General features: G+C 48.4%; 1 protein-coding gene across 6 annotated transcripts in view; it reads right to left on the bottom strand.

The window, feature by feature from the left end:
* LOC144594470 (myosin-10) overlaps positions 1 to 15,844 on the bottom strand; it is a 151,857-nt gene extending 136,013 nt beyond the window's left edge. For all 6 annotated transcript variants that reach the window (XM_078400989.1, XM_078400988.1, XM_078400987.1 and 3 more), the window contains exon 1: positions 15,615 to 15,844. The gene's annotated coding sequence lies outside the window, so the exon portion shown is untranslated. The remainder of the gene's footprint in view (positions 1 to 15,614) is intronic.
* Positions 15,845 to 18,828: the final 2,984 nt, after the last annotated feature.

Genomic DNA, 18,828 nt, shown 5'->3' on the forward strand with positions numbered 1-18,828 from the left:
TGGGACTTAACAGTGCCCAGTGCGGCTAGGCCGCGGGACTTTACATCGCTGGTGCGGCTCGACCACGGGACTTTACATTGCCCGGTGCGGCTCGGCTGCGGGACTTAACATCGACCGGTGCGGCTCGGCTGCGGGACTTAACATCGCCCGGTGCGGCTCGGCTGCCGGACTTAACATCGCCGGTGCGGCTCGACCACGGGACTTAGCTGCGCAAGGCTTGGTCGCGGGGCTTTTCATCGCCCGGCTCGGCCGCGAGACGTTTCAGCGCCCGGTGCGATTCGGCCAGGGGGACTTCCATCCCCTTGCGGGGACTGTGCGGGTCGGTCGGGGACGAGCTGTCTGTCCGTGGGCGTGGGGAAGAGAGTGGAAGTTTTGTTGCCTCCATCACAGTGAGGGGGTGTTTAGAGTCACTGTGATGGACGTTTGTGTTGGGGCTAGGTGTGTTGTGTTCTTTTTTTCTATGACTGCTATGTAGTTTCGTTCGGTACTTCGGTACCGAATGACAAATAAAGCTCTGTTATACTGTTATATTTGGCCTCATGGTCCAACATATCCTTCACAAAATAGGTACAAGGCTAGGGACCAGTTTTGATTCAATAAGAGAAGTGAACAGCATGCCAGGGGAAGCACCTGACATACCTAAAAATAAGGCATCACCTTATAATACAGGAATACAAAAGCAGGCAAATAGAGGCTGGGAACCTGAAGTTAAGGACAAACCCTCCCCCCCCCCCCCCCCCCGCCCCAGCCCAGTTCCAATGGGAGGCAATTATTGACCAGAGATGTGAACAGTCTCACCAGAAAGCTGACTGATCTGCTGAGTACACAGTATTGGGCATTTTCTGCTATTACTGCAATTGATGAATTTGCACAAGTTAAACAGAAGAATCAGCAAGCCATAGACAGCAATTGATCTCACAATTAAGGGTCAGGTCGCAGATCTGCCAGGCACACATGCCGTCAATTAAAAATGCTCTGACAGGTTTGTAGGTAGAACTGATGAACACATTCATAGTCCCATGATAATGCGTCCGAGCTAACAAGTGGCAGATTAACAGACATTGAATTGAATACTTCATTGTCACATGTGCCAAGTCAGTGAAATTCTTTGCTTGCATACCCAAGGTATGCAAATAGTCACCCATACAGGGCACTTAAAGTTACAAATCCCCTCCCTCCCCCCCCCCCCCCATGCCCCTCCTCACGGCAGACCCTCACGCCAGGACCCCATTACTCTTCTCCCTCACTCACGGCGGTCCCCCCACACCAGGTCCACCTTTATTCCTTCCCTTGGCAGGGGCGTCCTCACTTCCAAATGTCTGGCCTTGTTCGTCGGTCGGCAGCATCATCGACCGCCGCACCAGCCTCGCCAATAACGCTGCTGGGTCCTCTCCGGACACCTCCATGGCACCGACCCAGGCCCCACCCACGGGCGACCCATGCCCCAGCCGCGGGCTCCCCAGACCCAGGACCCAGCCGCGGGCTCCCCAGACCCCAGGCTCCCCAGACCCCAGGCTCCCCAGACCCAGGCCCCAGCCGCGGGCTCCCCAGACCCAGGCCCCAGCCGCGGGCTCCCCAGACCCAGGCCCCAGCCTCCCCAGACCCAGGCCCCAGCCGCGGGCTCCCCAGACCCAGGCTTCGTCGACCCGCGCGGCTCTACCTCCGACCCATGATGTTCCGGCCCACGAGGGCAAGTACCAAAGTTACCCGGAGTACCATTCACCTCAGACACTCAGAGGATGCCATCAACATCTCCACGGAAGTCATTGACAGGAGACACAAATAGTCCATTCACATAATCTGACATTAACATGTCCATCTTAGTCCATTCACATAGCAGTTAATTAACAGGTCGGAGGCAATATGTGCCTCACTATCGATTCCCCAAAAGCTCGCGTTTATTACAAAGCACGTCCAACACGGTAGAATGGACATGCACAGCTCCAACAAGTCACACTCCTTCCACCATCACAGCATAGTATATACCAAGGTCAGCACAACTGTAGAGTTGTTGCCTTACAGCACCAGTGACCTAGGTTTGATCTTGACTACGGGTTCTGTTCGTAGGGAGTTTGCACATTTTCCGTAACCGCATGGGTTTTCTCTGGGTGCTCTGGTTTCCTTCCACATCTCAAAGGCGTGTGGGTTTGTAGGTTAATTGGCTTCTGTAAATTGTCCCTAGTGTGTAGAACTAGTGCATAGGTGATTGCTGGTTGTTTCTACACTGTATCTCCATAATTTATAAAAAAGATCCTGTTGAATTTTATAAGGGATTTCTTCAACTTTTCCCTAAGACACTAACTAGTAAATATACACAGAATACCATTTTCAATTGCTCCAAAGTCACACCCAATTCGTAGCAATAAAAATATTTTAGGACTGACCCAGTCTAAAGTGGCAGAAATCAGAAGCTCTCCAAAGCATTGTCAAAAAATGAGCATTTCCCAACAACTAACTCCAAAAGGTTCTGCTATCGCTTTTACTGGTGGATAGGCATTAAGTGTTAACCACCTCACCAGCACCTCCAAACCACAAACACTAAAACCACTAAACGTTACCAAATCTACTGCAGTCCCCAACATGGAAATTATTTTTGTACTACCTTTGCAACAAAGGAATTTAGATCTTTGAACGTTTAAAGATCCAAATTCCTTTGTTGCAACGGTAGTACAAAAATTACATTTCTGGTTATTTGTCAATTCAGATTAACCTTTTGTTAATACTGTCGAGTGATGACAGATTGGGATGACAGTCCCGAAGATGGCGGCGCGCACGGACGCAGCGGCTCACAGCTCTCCCTTTCGGTGCGTTTTATGTGTGTTATCTGTGTTATGTCTGTTAGTCAATTTTAGTCATGCAAACCAGGCAAATCCTACCTACAACCGAAAGGATCTTCTGATCATAGGATTCCAGTGCAATCGGGACCTTGTGCGCGAATTTCCACACCCGCGAAATATACCGGAAGAGATAGCCAGGACACCGGGTGCTCCGTGGATAGTTGTCGGCGCGAACAGGCGTCGCAGGCGGAGGAGAAACAGGAAGCAAAAGCGAGGATGCCGGTCCGGTATACTTGCCAAGCTAAAGAGACAGCCACACAAACCACCACTACCCAGCATGTTTCTCACCAACGCCAGATCCATCATCAACAAAATGGACAAACTAAAACTACAGATATCAGCAAACAAACTCGTGGAGGACTGTTGCATTCTCTTAGTAACAGAGACATGGCTTCATCCACTTATCCCAGATGGAGCCATTGAGCTAGCCGGGCGTACAGCGTTTCGTTGGGACAGAAACATCGACTCCGGTAAGAGCAAGGGGGGGGGGTTATGCATTTACGTGCACAACAACTGGTGCACTAACATCCAAATCATAGATAGCCACTGTTCTCCTGATCTGGAGTCCCCAACAGTTAAATGCAGGCCTTTTTACCTTCCTCGCGAATTTACAGGGGTTATAGTAACAGCAGTCTACATCCCACCGAATGCTAACGCTAGCACAGCTTTAGGCTACCTGCTCGGTGCAATAAACTCACAACAGAGCACATATCCAGAAGCAGCCCACATCATAGCCGGGGACTTCAATCATGCAGACCTAAAGTCAGTTCTCCCGAAACTTGAACAACACATAAGATGTGCTACCAGGGGGAAAAACACACTAGACAAGGTTTATTCAAATATTAAGAAGGGTTTCAGGTCAGCACCACTACCACACCTGGGGCAGTCAGGTCACCTGTCCATATTCCTAACTCCAGCATACACCCCACTCAGGAGGAAAGCTCCAGTCACCATAAAGACTGTTAAGACATGGCCTGAAGGAGCTTCCTCGCAGCTGCAGGATTGCTTCGAAAGGACCAACTGGGATATTTTTGAGGATCAGGACTTGGAGGAGTACACATCAACTGTACTTTGCTACATCCAAAACTGTGTTGACAATGTCACCGTCGACAAACGCATCCGGTTGTATCCCAATCAGAAACCCAGGATGACAAAGGATGTCAGGTCTCTCCTCAAGGACCGTAACACCGCCTTAAGGTCTAGTGATAGAGCTCTATACAGTGCTGCTAGAACCAACCTGAAGAGAGGCATCAAGGATGCCAAAGCGTCCTACAAGAGGAAGATTGAGGACCACTTTACCAACAATGACCCACGGCGGGTATGGCAAGGCATCCAGCACATCACCAACTACAAGACCAGCAACCGCACGACTGCCGACGGCGACGCCTCGCTGGCAGAGGAAATTAACTGTTTCTTTGCTCGTTTCGAGGTGAAAGCTACAGTGGCAGACATAACACCCTCTCCAGCACCTGACAGCAACACCTTCACTGTGCAGGAGTATGATGTTAAGCGCGTGCTCAGAGCAGTGAATCCCAGGAAAGCTGCAGGCCCCGATGGTGTGACGGGCAGAGTGCTGAAGGAATGTGCAGACCAATTATCTGAGGTCTTCACAAAAATCTTCAACCTGTCCCTTTTAAAATCCACCATCCCTCCCTGCCTGAAGTCCGCCACAATCATCCCACTGCCGAAAAAGTCTGTCATCAGCGGCCTTAACGACTACCGTCCGGTAGCACTCACACCGGTCATCACAAAGTGCTTCGAGAGACTGGTCCTGCAGCACATCAAAGCCAGCCTCCCACCCACCTTCGACCCACACCAGTTTGCCTACAGAGCAAATAGGTCTACAGGGGATGCCATCGACACTGCTCTTCACACTGCACTGACCCACCTTGAACACCAGGGGAGCTATGTGAGGATGCTCTTCCTCGACTTCAGCTCTGCCTTTAACACGGTCATCCCGAGCAGACTGGTCACCAAACTTTCCGACCTTGGATTTTCCCAAACCATCTGCCAATGGATCAAGGACTTCCTGACCAACCGCCCCCAGACCGTCAAAATAGGCCCTCACCTCTCCTCCACCATTACACTGAGCACCGGCTCACCACAGGGCTGTGTGTTGAGCCCCATCCTTTACTCCCTCTACACTCACGACTGCGCCCCCACCCATCCCACCAACACCATCATCAAGTTCGCGGATGACACGACTGTGGTTGGACTCATCTCAGGAGGAGATGAGACAGCCTATAGGGATGAAATCCAAAGGTTGGCAGCATGGTGTTCAGTGAACAATCTGGTCCTGAACTCCTCCAAAACAAAGGAACTTATAATTGACTTTAGAAAAACCAGTGTAGAATACGACCCACTCTACATCAATGGGGTCTGTGTGGAAAGGGTACCCGCTTTCAGGTTCCTGGGTACGCACATCGCAGAGGATCTTACCTGGTCTACCAACACCATCACCACAGTAAAGAAGGCACAGCAGAGACTCCACTTCCTGAGGATCCTCAGGAAAACCAACCTGCAGGAGAAGCTCATGTTGTCCTTCTATCGCTGCTCCATCGAGAGTGTGCTGGCATACTGTATAACCACATTGTATGCCAGCTGCTCAGAAAAGGACAGGAAGGCCCTTCAGAGGGTCATCACGACGGCCCAGAAGATCATCGGCTGCTCACTGCCCTCCCTGGAGCACCTGTTCAGCCTACGCTGCCTCAGTAGAGCAGGCAAAATAATAAAAGATCCATCCCACCCCGGCCACCGTCTGTTTGTTCATCTGCCCTCTGGTCGACGTTTCAGGTCGATCAAATCCCGAACAAACAGACTTAAGAACAGTTTTTACCCCAGGGCCATACGAGAACTGAACACTACCTTTGCACTAGGCAACACCGTTAAAAAATCTTGTACTTAATATAATTGTATTTATGTATTTATTTGTTTTTGCATTTATTGCATATATGTTTGTACGCATCGTCAGGATTGGCTATTTTTTAATTTCGCTGTACTCGTTGCAATGGCAATAAATGAATATTATTATTATTATTAAGTATTATTGCTGGAACATGGCAACCAAGGATGACCCTGGCAATGGTTATCCTTCTGGTAGACAACAGGCAGGTCCCCTTTCATATCCACAGCCTGATCCATCTCCTTTATAGAGGAGAGGAGAAATTACAAAGTTCCCCTGGAATATTCTCTTCCACTCTGAGTAATGGGCATTGAGATTGTGGATGTGACTGAAATTCAGTGGGAATTCAGATTAGCCTTTTGCTAGTGCTGTTGTGTGATAATGACAGATTTATTATTTTTATTTATCGAGGTGATTTTGGAGGAGAGTGGGGTGCTGGAGATTATTTCCAAATATAAAAATAACCCAAAAAAAGAGTTCACATCCACCAACCCCACTTTCTGTCAACTCAGTTTAGCACAAAAAAGGGTCTTGACCCAAATTCCCCAGAATACCCTTCTAGTAATGCCGTCCACAAATGAAATACCTGTGCTCAGGTAGTTTTACACATCCCAGTTTGAACGCAAGGCATCTCCAACATGTCAGTCACAAGTTCTATTTACTTAACGATTATCACACAACAGGCGTCCCTTAGGATTTAGATGGTCTGCAAAATAATTGCTGTCATTTAGAACAGGAATTTCTAATTGCTGTTAGTCTGACTGAAAAAGTAAAATTTGAAAACGGTCAGATTATTATCAATCCTTTCAGTGGAAGGATTGCTGTAATTGCTTACACGTATGGAAGTTTAATCACCAGGGGCACGACAGGGTTAACACAGTGGCATAGCTAGTAGAGCTACTGTCTCAGCGTCAGAGACCCAGATTCAAGGTTGACTGTGTGGAGTTTGCACGTTCTCCCTGCGACTGCATGGGTTTCTACCATGTGCTCTGATTTCCTCCCACATCCCAAGGACGTGCGACTGTGTGGGTTAATTCACCTCCGTAAATCCCCCCCTAATGTGCAGAGTGTGGATGAAAAAGTGGGATAACATGGAACTGGTGAACGAGCGGTTGGTTATCAGCATGGACTCAGAGGGCCGAAGGGCCCGTTTCCATGCTGTGTATCCACAGTAAACCACATGTCTAGCTTTCATTGACAAATCACTTTTTAAAAAATTGATGCCAGACCAATTCCTTTAAAGTATGTAATATAATACTGGACTCACTCTGCCTCGGTAAATTAAAAATCCTGCACATGCCAGAGATTGGCATAATTTCATACACTGCGAAAGTCACAAATCCTCGTTTGGAGGGATATGGACCAAGTGCAGGCAGGTGGGACTAGTGCAGCTGGGGCATGTTGGCCGGTGTGGGCAAGTTGGGCCAAAGGACCTGTTTCCACACTGTATCACTCTATGACTCTAACAGCCCGAGGAATATGAAAGCAAGAAAATATCAGCTAGCAAAAACATACTTTTGCTAACGTCACCCATTCCTTCTATCCAGAGAAGCTGCCTGTCCCACTGTTACTCTAGCAATTTTTTTTCCATGTTCAATTTAAACCAGCATCTGCAGTTCCTTCCTATGCTTTCACTTAGCATTAAAAAAAATTGCTTGGCTTATTTTATGAAAGAATTGTCAAACTGCATTTATGAAGGTGCAAGCAATAGTTAAATATTGCAATAAAAGAGTGTAAACAAGGAAATACCACAATAGCAGCAAGGTGTCCCATAGCAGATAAAGGGACTGCTGATCCTTCCCTCACCTCCATACAGATAGTAAACTAGGGCAAGATCTTTGATTACCAATTGTCTTTGTAGATCCTTACTCAAATTGCAATGTTAGTGGGTTGACAAAAAGGTCATCATGTCAATTCATAAAAAGATGATGTGTCATGTAGGTCATGGAGATCAATTGACGAAAATAGACCTGGATAAAATATTGTTGCATCTGCAAGGTCAAGTGACATCTAGTGGGCCATTTTGATGAGTTTTGATGCATCAGTAATTACCAGAACAAATCAATCATCTGCACCAATTTCAGCTATCGTTAGACAAGTTAAAGACTTAGTTCATTCCTGATGAAATACAAATCGCCCCTTTACACCAATACAATTATTTGGGGAATTCTGGAAAAATATACACAGAATCAAAAAGTAGTAACCTGACCAGAGCCTTGCACAAGTGAGATATAAATTCAAAATGTCTTGGCATCCTGTTGAATCTGCTTAATACCACCTCTCATTTGTGGGACTGAACAATGCATTGTTCAAAGAAACCCTTTCAACACCCATCGCTGCATGTTTAATTCCACGAAGGGAAACGAACACTCCATTTTTGTTCTTTTTCTACTATATACACGATCCCTAGAAGTTCTCTTCACTAGAGGTAACCACCCAGCTGAGCGCCACCTGCAAATACGACTGCCATCTTCAGATGCAAGCACTGTTTTTCACTCTGCTCGTCCTTTTTCTTCTCCGGCTCCCCACCTTAGACTAAACTCATTTCCTCTTCTCAGGTTATCAAAGATTTTTGATTTGAAACAAAATACTTTCAGATGCTGCCCAACCTGAATGTTTCTAGCACTTTCCGCTGTGGTTCACTTTACAGCCTGCATGATTTTTGTTTTGTTACTTTCAAGTTGGAATGCTGCTCGCCATTTCCTGTTGGTCAGGAGTGATGGCAAACACATCCCCACTGTTGGTATTTTCAGACAAAACAAGACTTCAAGGCAACAAGTTAGACACAAAAAGCTGGAGTAACTCAGCGGGACAGGCAGCATCTCTGGAGAGAAGGAATGAGTAACATTTTGGGTCGAGACCCTTCTGCAACACTCCAGGTCCAAACGCTGACAGGGCCTTGAATGCATCGCTGGTGTTCTCCCATACTCGGACAATATCTAAATGACCCACCCTATGAGTCACTCCTGGACTCATCTCCAAAACTTTCACATCATAAAAATGTCCCCAGACACTTTTCAAAATCATTAATAAAATTAATTCCCAATGGAGTCCATAGGAAACTAACTAAAGGCTTGGACAAGCAGTTAGGTGCAAGGAACACTCAAGAGAGGCGTTTAGAAAAATAATTCAATCTATTAGTCAAGGGCTTTGGCTACCAATAGAAGAGTGATTATGTGCAGAGGTGTGCAAGTGCTCAGAACTGATGTATCACAGAAACATTGGAGATGGAAAAGGACACGATCATTAATATTTTGGAAATGTAGTTCAGGTTTCAAAGGCGATGCATTTTAATTAGTGCCAAAGTAGGTCAGCAGACACAAGGGTGCTGGGCAACAGAGCTTGGTGCCTATTAATGGACGCTGAGGATAATGCAAATTAAATAAGGAATATCACCAGAAATCATTTCAGAATAGTCATGGCATAGTTTACATTTCCACAGCAGGTTGATGTAGGAGTAGTTGTCCATGACAATCAGATTGTTCCCGAGCCAGGAAAAAACGGCCAAAGCCAATTAACTTACAAACCTGTATGTCTTTGGAATGAGGGGGGGGGGGGGGGGGGGGGACCAGGAGCACCTGGAGAAAACCCATATGCTCACAGGGAGAAGGTACAAACTCCGTACAGACAACACCTGTGGTCAGGATCAAACCCAGATCTCTGGCATTGTAAGGAAGTAACTCTACCACTGCGCCTTCCTAACATCTGGTCAAAGTCCATGGAGTCACATTTACAAAATTAAAAGCATTACATGATCAAAGGAGAGTGGTTCAGTTAAATCCCATAACTCTATTCAAAGTATGGGTGTCACAGCAAACTGGTGTGCCTACATCTTCACACTTGAATATGAGAAAGCTTCCAGCCCATCAAGAACTCCTTTGTTTTTAATGTCAACATGTGGTGCAAAGTCTCCCCCATTGTTTCACTGAAACTTGAGAACTTTGTAATAGTCAAATTCCCATGACACACACCTGGAACTTGTACCAGCATCCTCTGTGGTTCAATACCAAGGATACTCTTTCCCATTTTTTCTTTTGACATTTTACGCTGTCGTTGTCTGGTGTGACTTGATCCCACAATTAAGTCAGGTCAAAGATCTACCAGGACAACAGGCCTTTAACCTGTTCAGTGCCACTCCCGTGTATACTTGGGTCAGGCCAATAGTGAAAAAAAAAACTTGGAGGTGAATAGGTTAAGGTCAAGACAAGACTCTGTACTCTTCAGAACTTTGAAACTTGAAGGGCACAAGTTGACGCCATAAACATAGCCACTCTGTGAACTGCCTCGGTGAAGTCTACTGCTCTTACACTACAATTCTTGCGCTTTTGTACTTATCCATGATTGTGTTTACCTATAGTGTGATTTTACCAGATTGTATGCAAAAACAAAGGATTTCACTGCACCAAGGTACTTGTGACATTAAAGTGCCATTGTCGACAATGCAACGCTTTTATCAAATGATAAATGCAATGAGACGAAGAGTGAGGTGGTGTTGAGGCGCTTAAAGTGAATCAACATGGATAAATTCCCACGCATTGATGGGATATATAGCAGATTATTGAGAGAGGCAAGAGAGGAGATGCAGGAGCCTTGACAAAGATCTGTGTGGAGGAAAGAACTACACATGCTGGTTTAAATTGAAGGTAGACACAAAATGCTGGAGTAACTCAGTGGGACAGGCAGCATCTCTGGAGAGGAGGAATGGGCGACATTGAGTCGAGACCCTTCCTCAGACTGATGTCAGGGGAGAGTGCGGGACAGAGATAGAATGCAGTTGGAGACAGTAAGACTGGTGGGAGAACTGGGAAGGGATGGAGAGAGATGGAAAGCAAGGGCTATTTGAAGTTAGAGAAGTCAATGTTCATACTGCTGGTGTGTAAGCTACCCAAGCGAAATATGAGGTGCTATTCCTCCAATTTGTGCTGGGCCTCACTCTGACAATGGAGGAGGCCCAGGACAGAAAGGTCAGATTGGGAATGGGAGGGGGAGTTAAAGTGCTGAGCAACCGGGAGATCAGGTAGGTTAAGGCGGACTGAGCGGAGGTGTTCCGCAAAATGATCGCCGAGCTTGCACTTGGTCTTGATCTGTGTGTCTTCTCTAACCACTGGCGAAGTCCCAGAAGACTGAAGAGTAGCTAACGTTGTTTGTTTAAGTAAAGAATAGAGGGAACTTAGCCCACTGAGCTGCACATCAGTGGTAGGGAAGCTATGAGAGGATTCTTTGCGATATAATTTACTTCCATTTGGAAGAGAATGGGCCAATAAGAGACATTCTGCGTAGCTATGTATATAGCAGGTCGCATCTGACTAACTTGATAAAGTTTTGAGGTGTCCTTTACAGGCAAAAATTAAACCCTCCAATAACCACCATTACTCCTTGTCAGAGTCTGGGTTATATTTCATCCAAGTATGACAGTTTAGTCACTCCAGGAAATCTTAATGTGATCTCTATTCACAAAATGCTGGAGTAACTCAGCAGGTCAGGCAGCATCTCAGGAGAGAAGGAATGGGTGACGTTTCGGGTCAAGACCCTTCTTCAGGTTCTGAAGGATCTTGACCCGAAACATAGCTGAAGGGTCTCGACCCGAAACGTGACCCATTCCTTCTCTCCTGAGATGCTGCCTGACCTACCGAGTTACTCCAGCATTGTGAATAAATACCTTCGATTTGTACCAGCATCTGCAGTTATTTTCTTACACTTAATGTGATCTCTTATTTCCAAAAGCTTCACAAACCACAAGTCTGTTTCATCCCCTTATCCAAATACCTTGGTGTCATTTAATAGGCACCAGTACAAACTGGTAATAGGAGAGTGCAAGTGCCTGGTTAAATATGCAAGTGAAACCAATACCACACTCTACAATATCCTGTCAATTGAATTACGCATCCTTACTGCCCAGTGAAGATCGTCAGGGCATTGTGTCCAGATCCTGTAGTTTTGAGCATACAATGTGTCAAGTGTGCACAATGCTACACCAAGGACACTTTCCATTGCAATAGACATGTTGCACCATAAGACAGAAAGTCATCATGAACAGCAGAAATGAACTCCCGCACAATAAGTAAGCACATGACCCAACTGGAAGATAAAACTCTGGTGGAACGGTGAAAAAGATATTCCAGAAGCACCACTAGGTATCAACCTTCCATTTCTGCCATAGGTCTTCATTCATGGACTGGACAGAACTTCAAATTCTTGGGCATGCATATCACTGGTGATGTGTCCTGGACCCAGCACATGCATACAATCATAAAGAAACCCACCATAGCCTCTACTTCCTTAGAAGTTTGAGGTAATTTGCTGTGTCGATGAATACTTTTGAACTTCTACAGGTGCACAGTAGAGAACATATTGACTCGTTGCACCACAGCCTGTTTCAGCAACTCGAATGCTTTGGAATGAAGATTGCTGAAAGTACTGAACACTATCCAGTCCATCATAGATACCGACCATCCCACTATCGAACGGATCTACAAAAATTGCTGCTCAAAAAGGCAGCCGGCATCATTAGGGACCCACACCACCCTGGCCATGCACTCATTTCACCCCTGCCATCGGGCAGGTGGTATAGGAGCCTGAAAACTAATGTTCAGGAGCAGCTTCTTCCCTACAACCATCAGGCTATTAAACACTACAACCTGCAATTAACACTGAACTACAGACATTATTTATTGTCTTTGCACTTTTATTGTTAATACAATATGTTGTTTATTATGATGTTTACAGAGTACTGTTTATTTTAGTTTAATTTAATTTAGAGACAGAGTGGAAACAGGCCCTTTCGGCCCACCGGATCCGTGCCGACCAGCGATCCTATACTCACTAGGGACAATTTTTTAACATTTACCAAGCCAATTAACCTCCTTGGTGTGTGGGAGGAAATAGAAGGTCTCGGAGAAAACCCATGCAGGTCACGGGGAGAACGTACAAACTCCCATAGCACCCGTAGTCGGGATCGAACCCGGGTCTCCGGTGCTGCATTCGCTGTAAGGCAGCAACTCTACCGCTGCGCCACTGATTATATATCTGTTGTGCTGCTGCAAGTAAGAATTTCATTGTTCTGTTTTGGGACATATGACAATAAAACACCCTTGACTCTAAGCAATCTCCACAGCAAAATGATCAAAGCCCTTCTGTGTTTGCCATGTCTAATCGTGACCAACAATACTCACTCAAGTAGCTAAGTAGCACAGGATCTTCAACTTTGATAAGACTCTGCACTCAAGTACGATATTGGGCACAACTGCAAACCTCACACAAGAGAACTTAATCCACCTCATTTCCTCTCGATCCCCATTATTGGTTCCATGTTCAATCAAGAAGAGCAATGAATGCAATGGCTACTGGACCACACAACCCTGCTGGAGGCTCATACTTAAGAATTAGCTGCATCCCTAGCCAAGCAGTTCTAGTGACAACATTGGTATCTAGCCAATGTGGAAAATTCCCCAAGGTAGACCTTTGCATACAAACCATGCAAAGTGATGACAGTGCTATCAAACCTTGCATAGTTCATCCATAACTTGCTCATCAATGCCCCATTTGGGTTTTGTCAGGAACCACGTGACCCAACATTTCAGTACAACCTCGATCCAAATGTGGACCGAGAGGGGAAAATCTCAGAGACAAGCGCGAATACCCTTGACATCAAGGCAGCACTTGTCTTCATCGCATCCTGGTAAAACTGGTGAGTGGGAAGAAGGGAAAATTATTCATAAGCTGGAAGCACACAGAACTAAAAAAAATAAATTAGCTCGAGGTCATATGAATGTCACACCAAAATCCATATCACTGACTTGCTTTCATACTCTTCCTTCTTTAGTGCAAGGGGGTGGTGGGGGAAGGGGTGCAGGGTGTAAGAAGAGGCCTGTTTATATTGCATATGGCAACCTCATGCAGTGTCTGCATGCAGACAGACCAACTGCAACATTCCAGCATGCAGCAGCATTCGCAACACACCAGCGTCAAGCAATGACCACTGCTCGATGCTCACCGGCATGACCCATGCAAAGTCCATCAGGCTCACCACTTGGCAGAAGCTAAACTGGACCACCCACAAAAATGTTGTGGCTACAAATTATAAGCTAGGTATTGTTGGCATGTACTTCCTCTAAATCTCTTGACTGCAAAGCCTCGTCACCATCTACAAAGTACACGATCTGACATGCAATGGAAAATTCGCCACTTGCATGGATAAATGCAGCTCCAATTACACAAATAAGCACCATGGCATTATTCATTAGAGACTACCTGATTGTGCCCCTATTGACCATCGTAAATATACTCTCTCTATTACCTGCACAGCAGAGTGTGTGATAGCATCAGTGCACTCTAAACCACTCAAGGCTACTTTGATAGAAGCTATCAAATGCTGCAGAGGACAAGGCCACGAGGGAATGCAGGTCTCACATCATCGTGACTTGGAAATATCTATCACCTCTTCACTGGGTCTAAAAACCTAAAAACAATGTGACCTGAAGATCTGAAGCAGTTCACAACTATCTATCTACCCCCAAAGGAATTGTGGGGTCTTGCCAGCAACACCCAAATTCCATTAAAAACCATCATCACAATCACAAAAATAGCTCCTACTCACAAAACCTGAGGCAACCCTTATAAATAGAACATTGCCATCTGCCAAGTGACTGTCAATAGCAGCTCTGTAATGCTCAGTATTCATAAAAATATCCAAGCTGTAAAGCAGTGCTGAAATGATGATGAGAAAAAACCCACCATCAGCAAAAAAAAACATGGTTGCTACAACAGTAATGTCGCATTGACTGCAGGAGAGACTACTACATCCAATGCAAGTTACACCAATGAACAGATATATTTCAGTGTTATCCTTCGAAAAGACGTTGTTGCCTCCAGTAAAATAATTCAAATGCTGGAAATTTAAACAACAAATGGTACAGCATCGGACAGGCTGAAGCTGCGGGGGAAAAAGTATCTCTGGCGAAAATAGTTTTATTCAGGGGCCGTTAACCATTTTCTCTGCACCCATTCTGCCAGAAGACCTCGATGATGACTCCGTTCGGGCTTATAGAGAATGCGGCTACTATTAATAGAAAGTGAACAACAAGCAGCATCATTAAAACTGCAAAATGCTCAGAACATCAACATGCGAAGTCACAGCTGGGTTTATCCAATGCGATAAATGGCAGGTGCTAAAGGCCCAGATATGGGAATGACCTGGAGGAACAAAAAAAAAAAAACACTCTCCGGATTCCATCAAAGGTTGTCCTTCGGTTGGGAACATTGATGGAGCTTAATTTTTTGGGGGGGAAATAACCAACAGAGCCCATTTTCTAAGATTTCAAAACCCACGGTTGAACAGTTTAAAAAAAATAATAATAATGCTGCCATTGTGAGCAACTGGACACATGCGGGAATATTTCTCCAGTTCTCACCAGTTCTCAAAAACGTGGCTTGTTTTACATTTGCTGCAGTCTTTCACCCCGCAGACGTGCGTGTGTCCCCCTCCTCCCCCCCCCCCCCCCCCCCCCTTGAATATGACAAACCTCGTACTTTTAAGAATCCACAGCAGGCAATATATAAATTGGATTTTTAAAAACAAAAGATTAAATACAGAGGGAGGGGGGGTTGACTGGGACCACAACACAAACCAAAAAAGAACGCGAAGGCTGAGATTTTTCATCCAAAAATCACCCCCCCCCCCAAACTAAACTTGGGTCGAAATATTTGAGTTGAGCAGATCAATGGAATGACCTCACCCACGGCTGACTGAGCCAAGGCAAAGAATTGTTGCGATAACGGTAACAATGTTACGCGTCTCACTCGAGGGGGGGGAACTATCCCGCTGCCTACAATGTAGCCGAGGATACAATGTAGCCGCGGCTCAGACATTCATTTACCTCTCTGTGGCAATAAAGTGCCTCTACAATGCGCCGCTTGCAGACTCTTCCACAACAAGGACGGATGGCGACAAAACGCTGCAGCTTCTTTTTTTTTTCCCCCCCTCTGTGTTTTTTTTCCTCCACTAGCAGCAGCTGCTGGCTGCAGTGTTGCTTCCCCTCGCTCTCGCCGTGCAAACTGCCCCTCAATGAAAGAGACGCTCGACAACTGCAGCCCAGTTCAGCCCAGGGTGCCTGCACAAACCCCGCCCCCAGGGTACAGGCCCCGCCCCCGCCCCCGCACAGGCCCCGCCCCCCCCGCACAGGCCCCGCCCTTCCCCACCGCTGATTGGCGCCTTGTCCTCAGCCTCGACAACTGCAGCCCAGGGTGCCCACACAAGCCCCGCCCCCAGGGTACAGGCCCCGCCCCTCTCCGCACAGGCCCCGCCCCCTCCCCACCGCTGATTGGCCAGGGTGCCCGCACAGGTCCCGCCCCCCGCACAGTCCCCGTCCCCCGCCGCTGATTGGCACCTCCGCCGCCGCGCCCGCACCGCCCCCTCCTCCCATTGGTGCAGACTGCCGCCCATCACCCGCCATTGGCCCACCCGCCCGTCCGTCAGCACCTATCACGGGGGGGCTCACAGCAGCTCATTGGCTATTGCTCCTGGTAACAGCAGCAGTGACCCTATTGTCCCGCCCATCGGAGAGAGAGAAAGAGGGGAGGGGAAAGGAGGGGGAGGGAAAGAGGGGAGGGGGAGGGAAAGAGGGGAGGGGGAGGGAAAGAGGGGAGGGGGAGGGAAAGAGAGGAGGGGGGAGGGAAAGAGAGGAGGGGGGGGAAAGAGGGGAGAGTAGGGGGGGGGAAAGAGGGAGGGGAGAGGAGGGAGGGGAGAGTAGGGGGGAGGGAAAGAGGGAGGGAAAGAGGGAGGGGAGGGAAAGAGGGAGGGGAAAGAGGGAGGGGAGGGAAGGGGAAAGAGGGGAGGAGGGGAAGAGGAGAGGGGAGGGAAGGGGAAAGGGGGGGAAGGAGGGGAAGAGGGAAGGGGGAGGAGGGGGGGAGGGGAAGGAGGGGAGGGCGAGGGAGGGGTGGGGAGGAGGGGAGGGAGAGAGGGGATGGGAGAGAGAGAGAGGGCAATGCTGGAGACAGGCAGCATCTCTGCAGAGGAGGGTTGATAATTCAGGTCCAGAGAGAGAGAGGGAGAGGGGGAGGGGGAGGGGGAGCGAGAGGGAAATAGGGAGAGGGGTGGAGAGAGATGGAGATAGCGGGAGGGATAGGAGATCAATGCTGGAGACAGGCAGCATCTCTGCAGAGGAGTGGTTGATGTTTCAGGTGATACTGTATGAGAGAGATGTGTGGAAAAGAGGAGGGGATGGACAGAGAGAGGAGGGGGGAGAGAGGAGGGGGGAGGGAGAGAGATGAGACGGAGGGGAGGGAGAGAGAAGAGGGAGTGGGAGGGAGGGAGAGAGGGAAGGGAGGGGAGGGAGAGAGGGAAGGGAGGGAGGGGAGGGAGAGAGAGAGAGGAGAGGGAGATAGAGAGGAGAGGGAGGGCGGTGAGAGAGGAGGGGAGGGAGAGAGAGGGGATGGATGGAGAGAAGAGGGAGAGGGGAGGAGTGAGAGGAGGGAGAGAGGGAGGGAGGGAGGGAGGGAGGGGGGGGAGAGAGAGAGGGAAATAGGGAGAGGGGGGAGAGAGAGGGAGATAGTGGGTGGGAGAGGGGAGCAATGCTAGAGACAGGCAGCATCTCTCCAGAGAAGGAGTGGGTGATGATTCAGATCCAGAGACACTGTGGGTGTGCGTGAGAGAGAGAGATGTGTGGAAAATGAGGGGATGGAGGGAGAGAGGAAGGAGAGGGAGAGGGGGATGAAGAGAGAGAGGGAGAGAAGAGGGGGAGAGGAGGGAGAGGGAGAAGGGGAAGGAGAGAGGAGGGGGAGGGAGAGAGGAGGGAGAGAGGAGGGGGAGCTCTAGGAGTAAAGAGGTCCTTCTACAGTTGTACCAGGCCCTGGTGAGACCGCACCTGGAGTACTGTGTGCAGTTTTGGTCTCCAAATTTGAGGAAGGATATTCTTGCTATTGAGGGCGTGCAGCGTAGGTTCACTAGGTTGATTCCCGGAATGGCGGGACTGTCGTATGTTGAAAGGCTGGAGCAATTAGGCTTGTATACACTGGAATTTAGGATGAGGGGGGATCTTATTGAAACATATAAGATAATTAGGGGATTGGACACATTAGAGGCAGGAAACATGTTCCCAATGTTGGGGGAGTCCAAAACAAGGGGCCACAGTTTAAGAATAAGGGGTTGGCCATTTAGAACGGAGATGAGGAAGAACTTTTTCAGTCAGAGAGTGGTGAAGGTGTGGAATTCTCTGCCTCAGAAGGCAGTAGAGGCCAGTTCGTTGGATGCTTTCAAGAGAGAGCTGGATAGAGCTCTTAAGGATAGCGGAGTGAGGGGGTGTCGGGAGAAGGCAGGAACGGGGTACTGATTGAGAGTGATCAGCCGTGATCGCATTGAATGGCGGTGCTGGCTCGAAGGGCTGAATGGCCTACTCCTGCACCTATTGTCTATTGTCTATTGTGAGAGAGGAGAGGGAGAGAGTAGAGGGAGAGGGGGAAGGAGAGAGGAGGAGGGGAGAGGGGGCAATGTTGGAGACAGGCAGCATCTCTGCAGAGAAGGAGTGGGTGATGTTTCAGATCCAGAGATACTTTTGTCAGAGAGAGAGAGAGAGATATGTGTGGAAAGGGAGGGGGCGGAGGGAGAGAGGGAGGTAGAGGGGGAGAGAGAGAGGAGGGAGGGGGAGAGAGGAGGGAGGGATGGGGGAGAGAGGAGGGAGGGATGGGGAGAGAGAGGGGGGGAGAGAGGAGGGAGGGGGGAGAGAGGAGGGAGGGGGAGAGAGAGAGAGGAGGGAGGGGGAGAGAGGGGAGGGAGAGAGGGGAGGGAGAGAGGAGGGGGAGAGGAGGGGGAGAGAGAGGAGGTGGAGGGAGAGAGGGAGGTAGAGGGGAGGGGAGGGAGAGGAGGGAGGGGGAGAGGAGGGAGGGAGAGGAGAGATGGGGAGAGAGGAGGGGAGGGAGAGAGGAGGGAGGGGGAGAGAGGAGGGAAGGGGGAGAGAGGAGGGAGGGGGAGAGAGGAGGGAGGGGAGAGAGGAGGGAGGGGGAGAGAGGGGAGGGAGAGAGGAGGGGGAGAGAGGAGGGGGAGAGAGAGGAGGTGGAGGGGGAGGGGGAGGGAGAGGAGGGAGGGGGAGAGGAGGG

Source organism: Rhinoraja longicauda, chromosome 6 (genome assembly GCF_053455715.1).
Source record: "Rhinoraja longicauda isolate Sanriku21f chromosome 6, sRhiLon1.1, whole genome shotgun sequence".
NCBI classification, from domain to species: domain Eukaryota; kingdom Metazoa; phylum Chordata; class Chondrichthyes; order Rajiformes; family Arhynchobatidae; genus Rhinoraja; species Rhinoraja longicauda.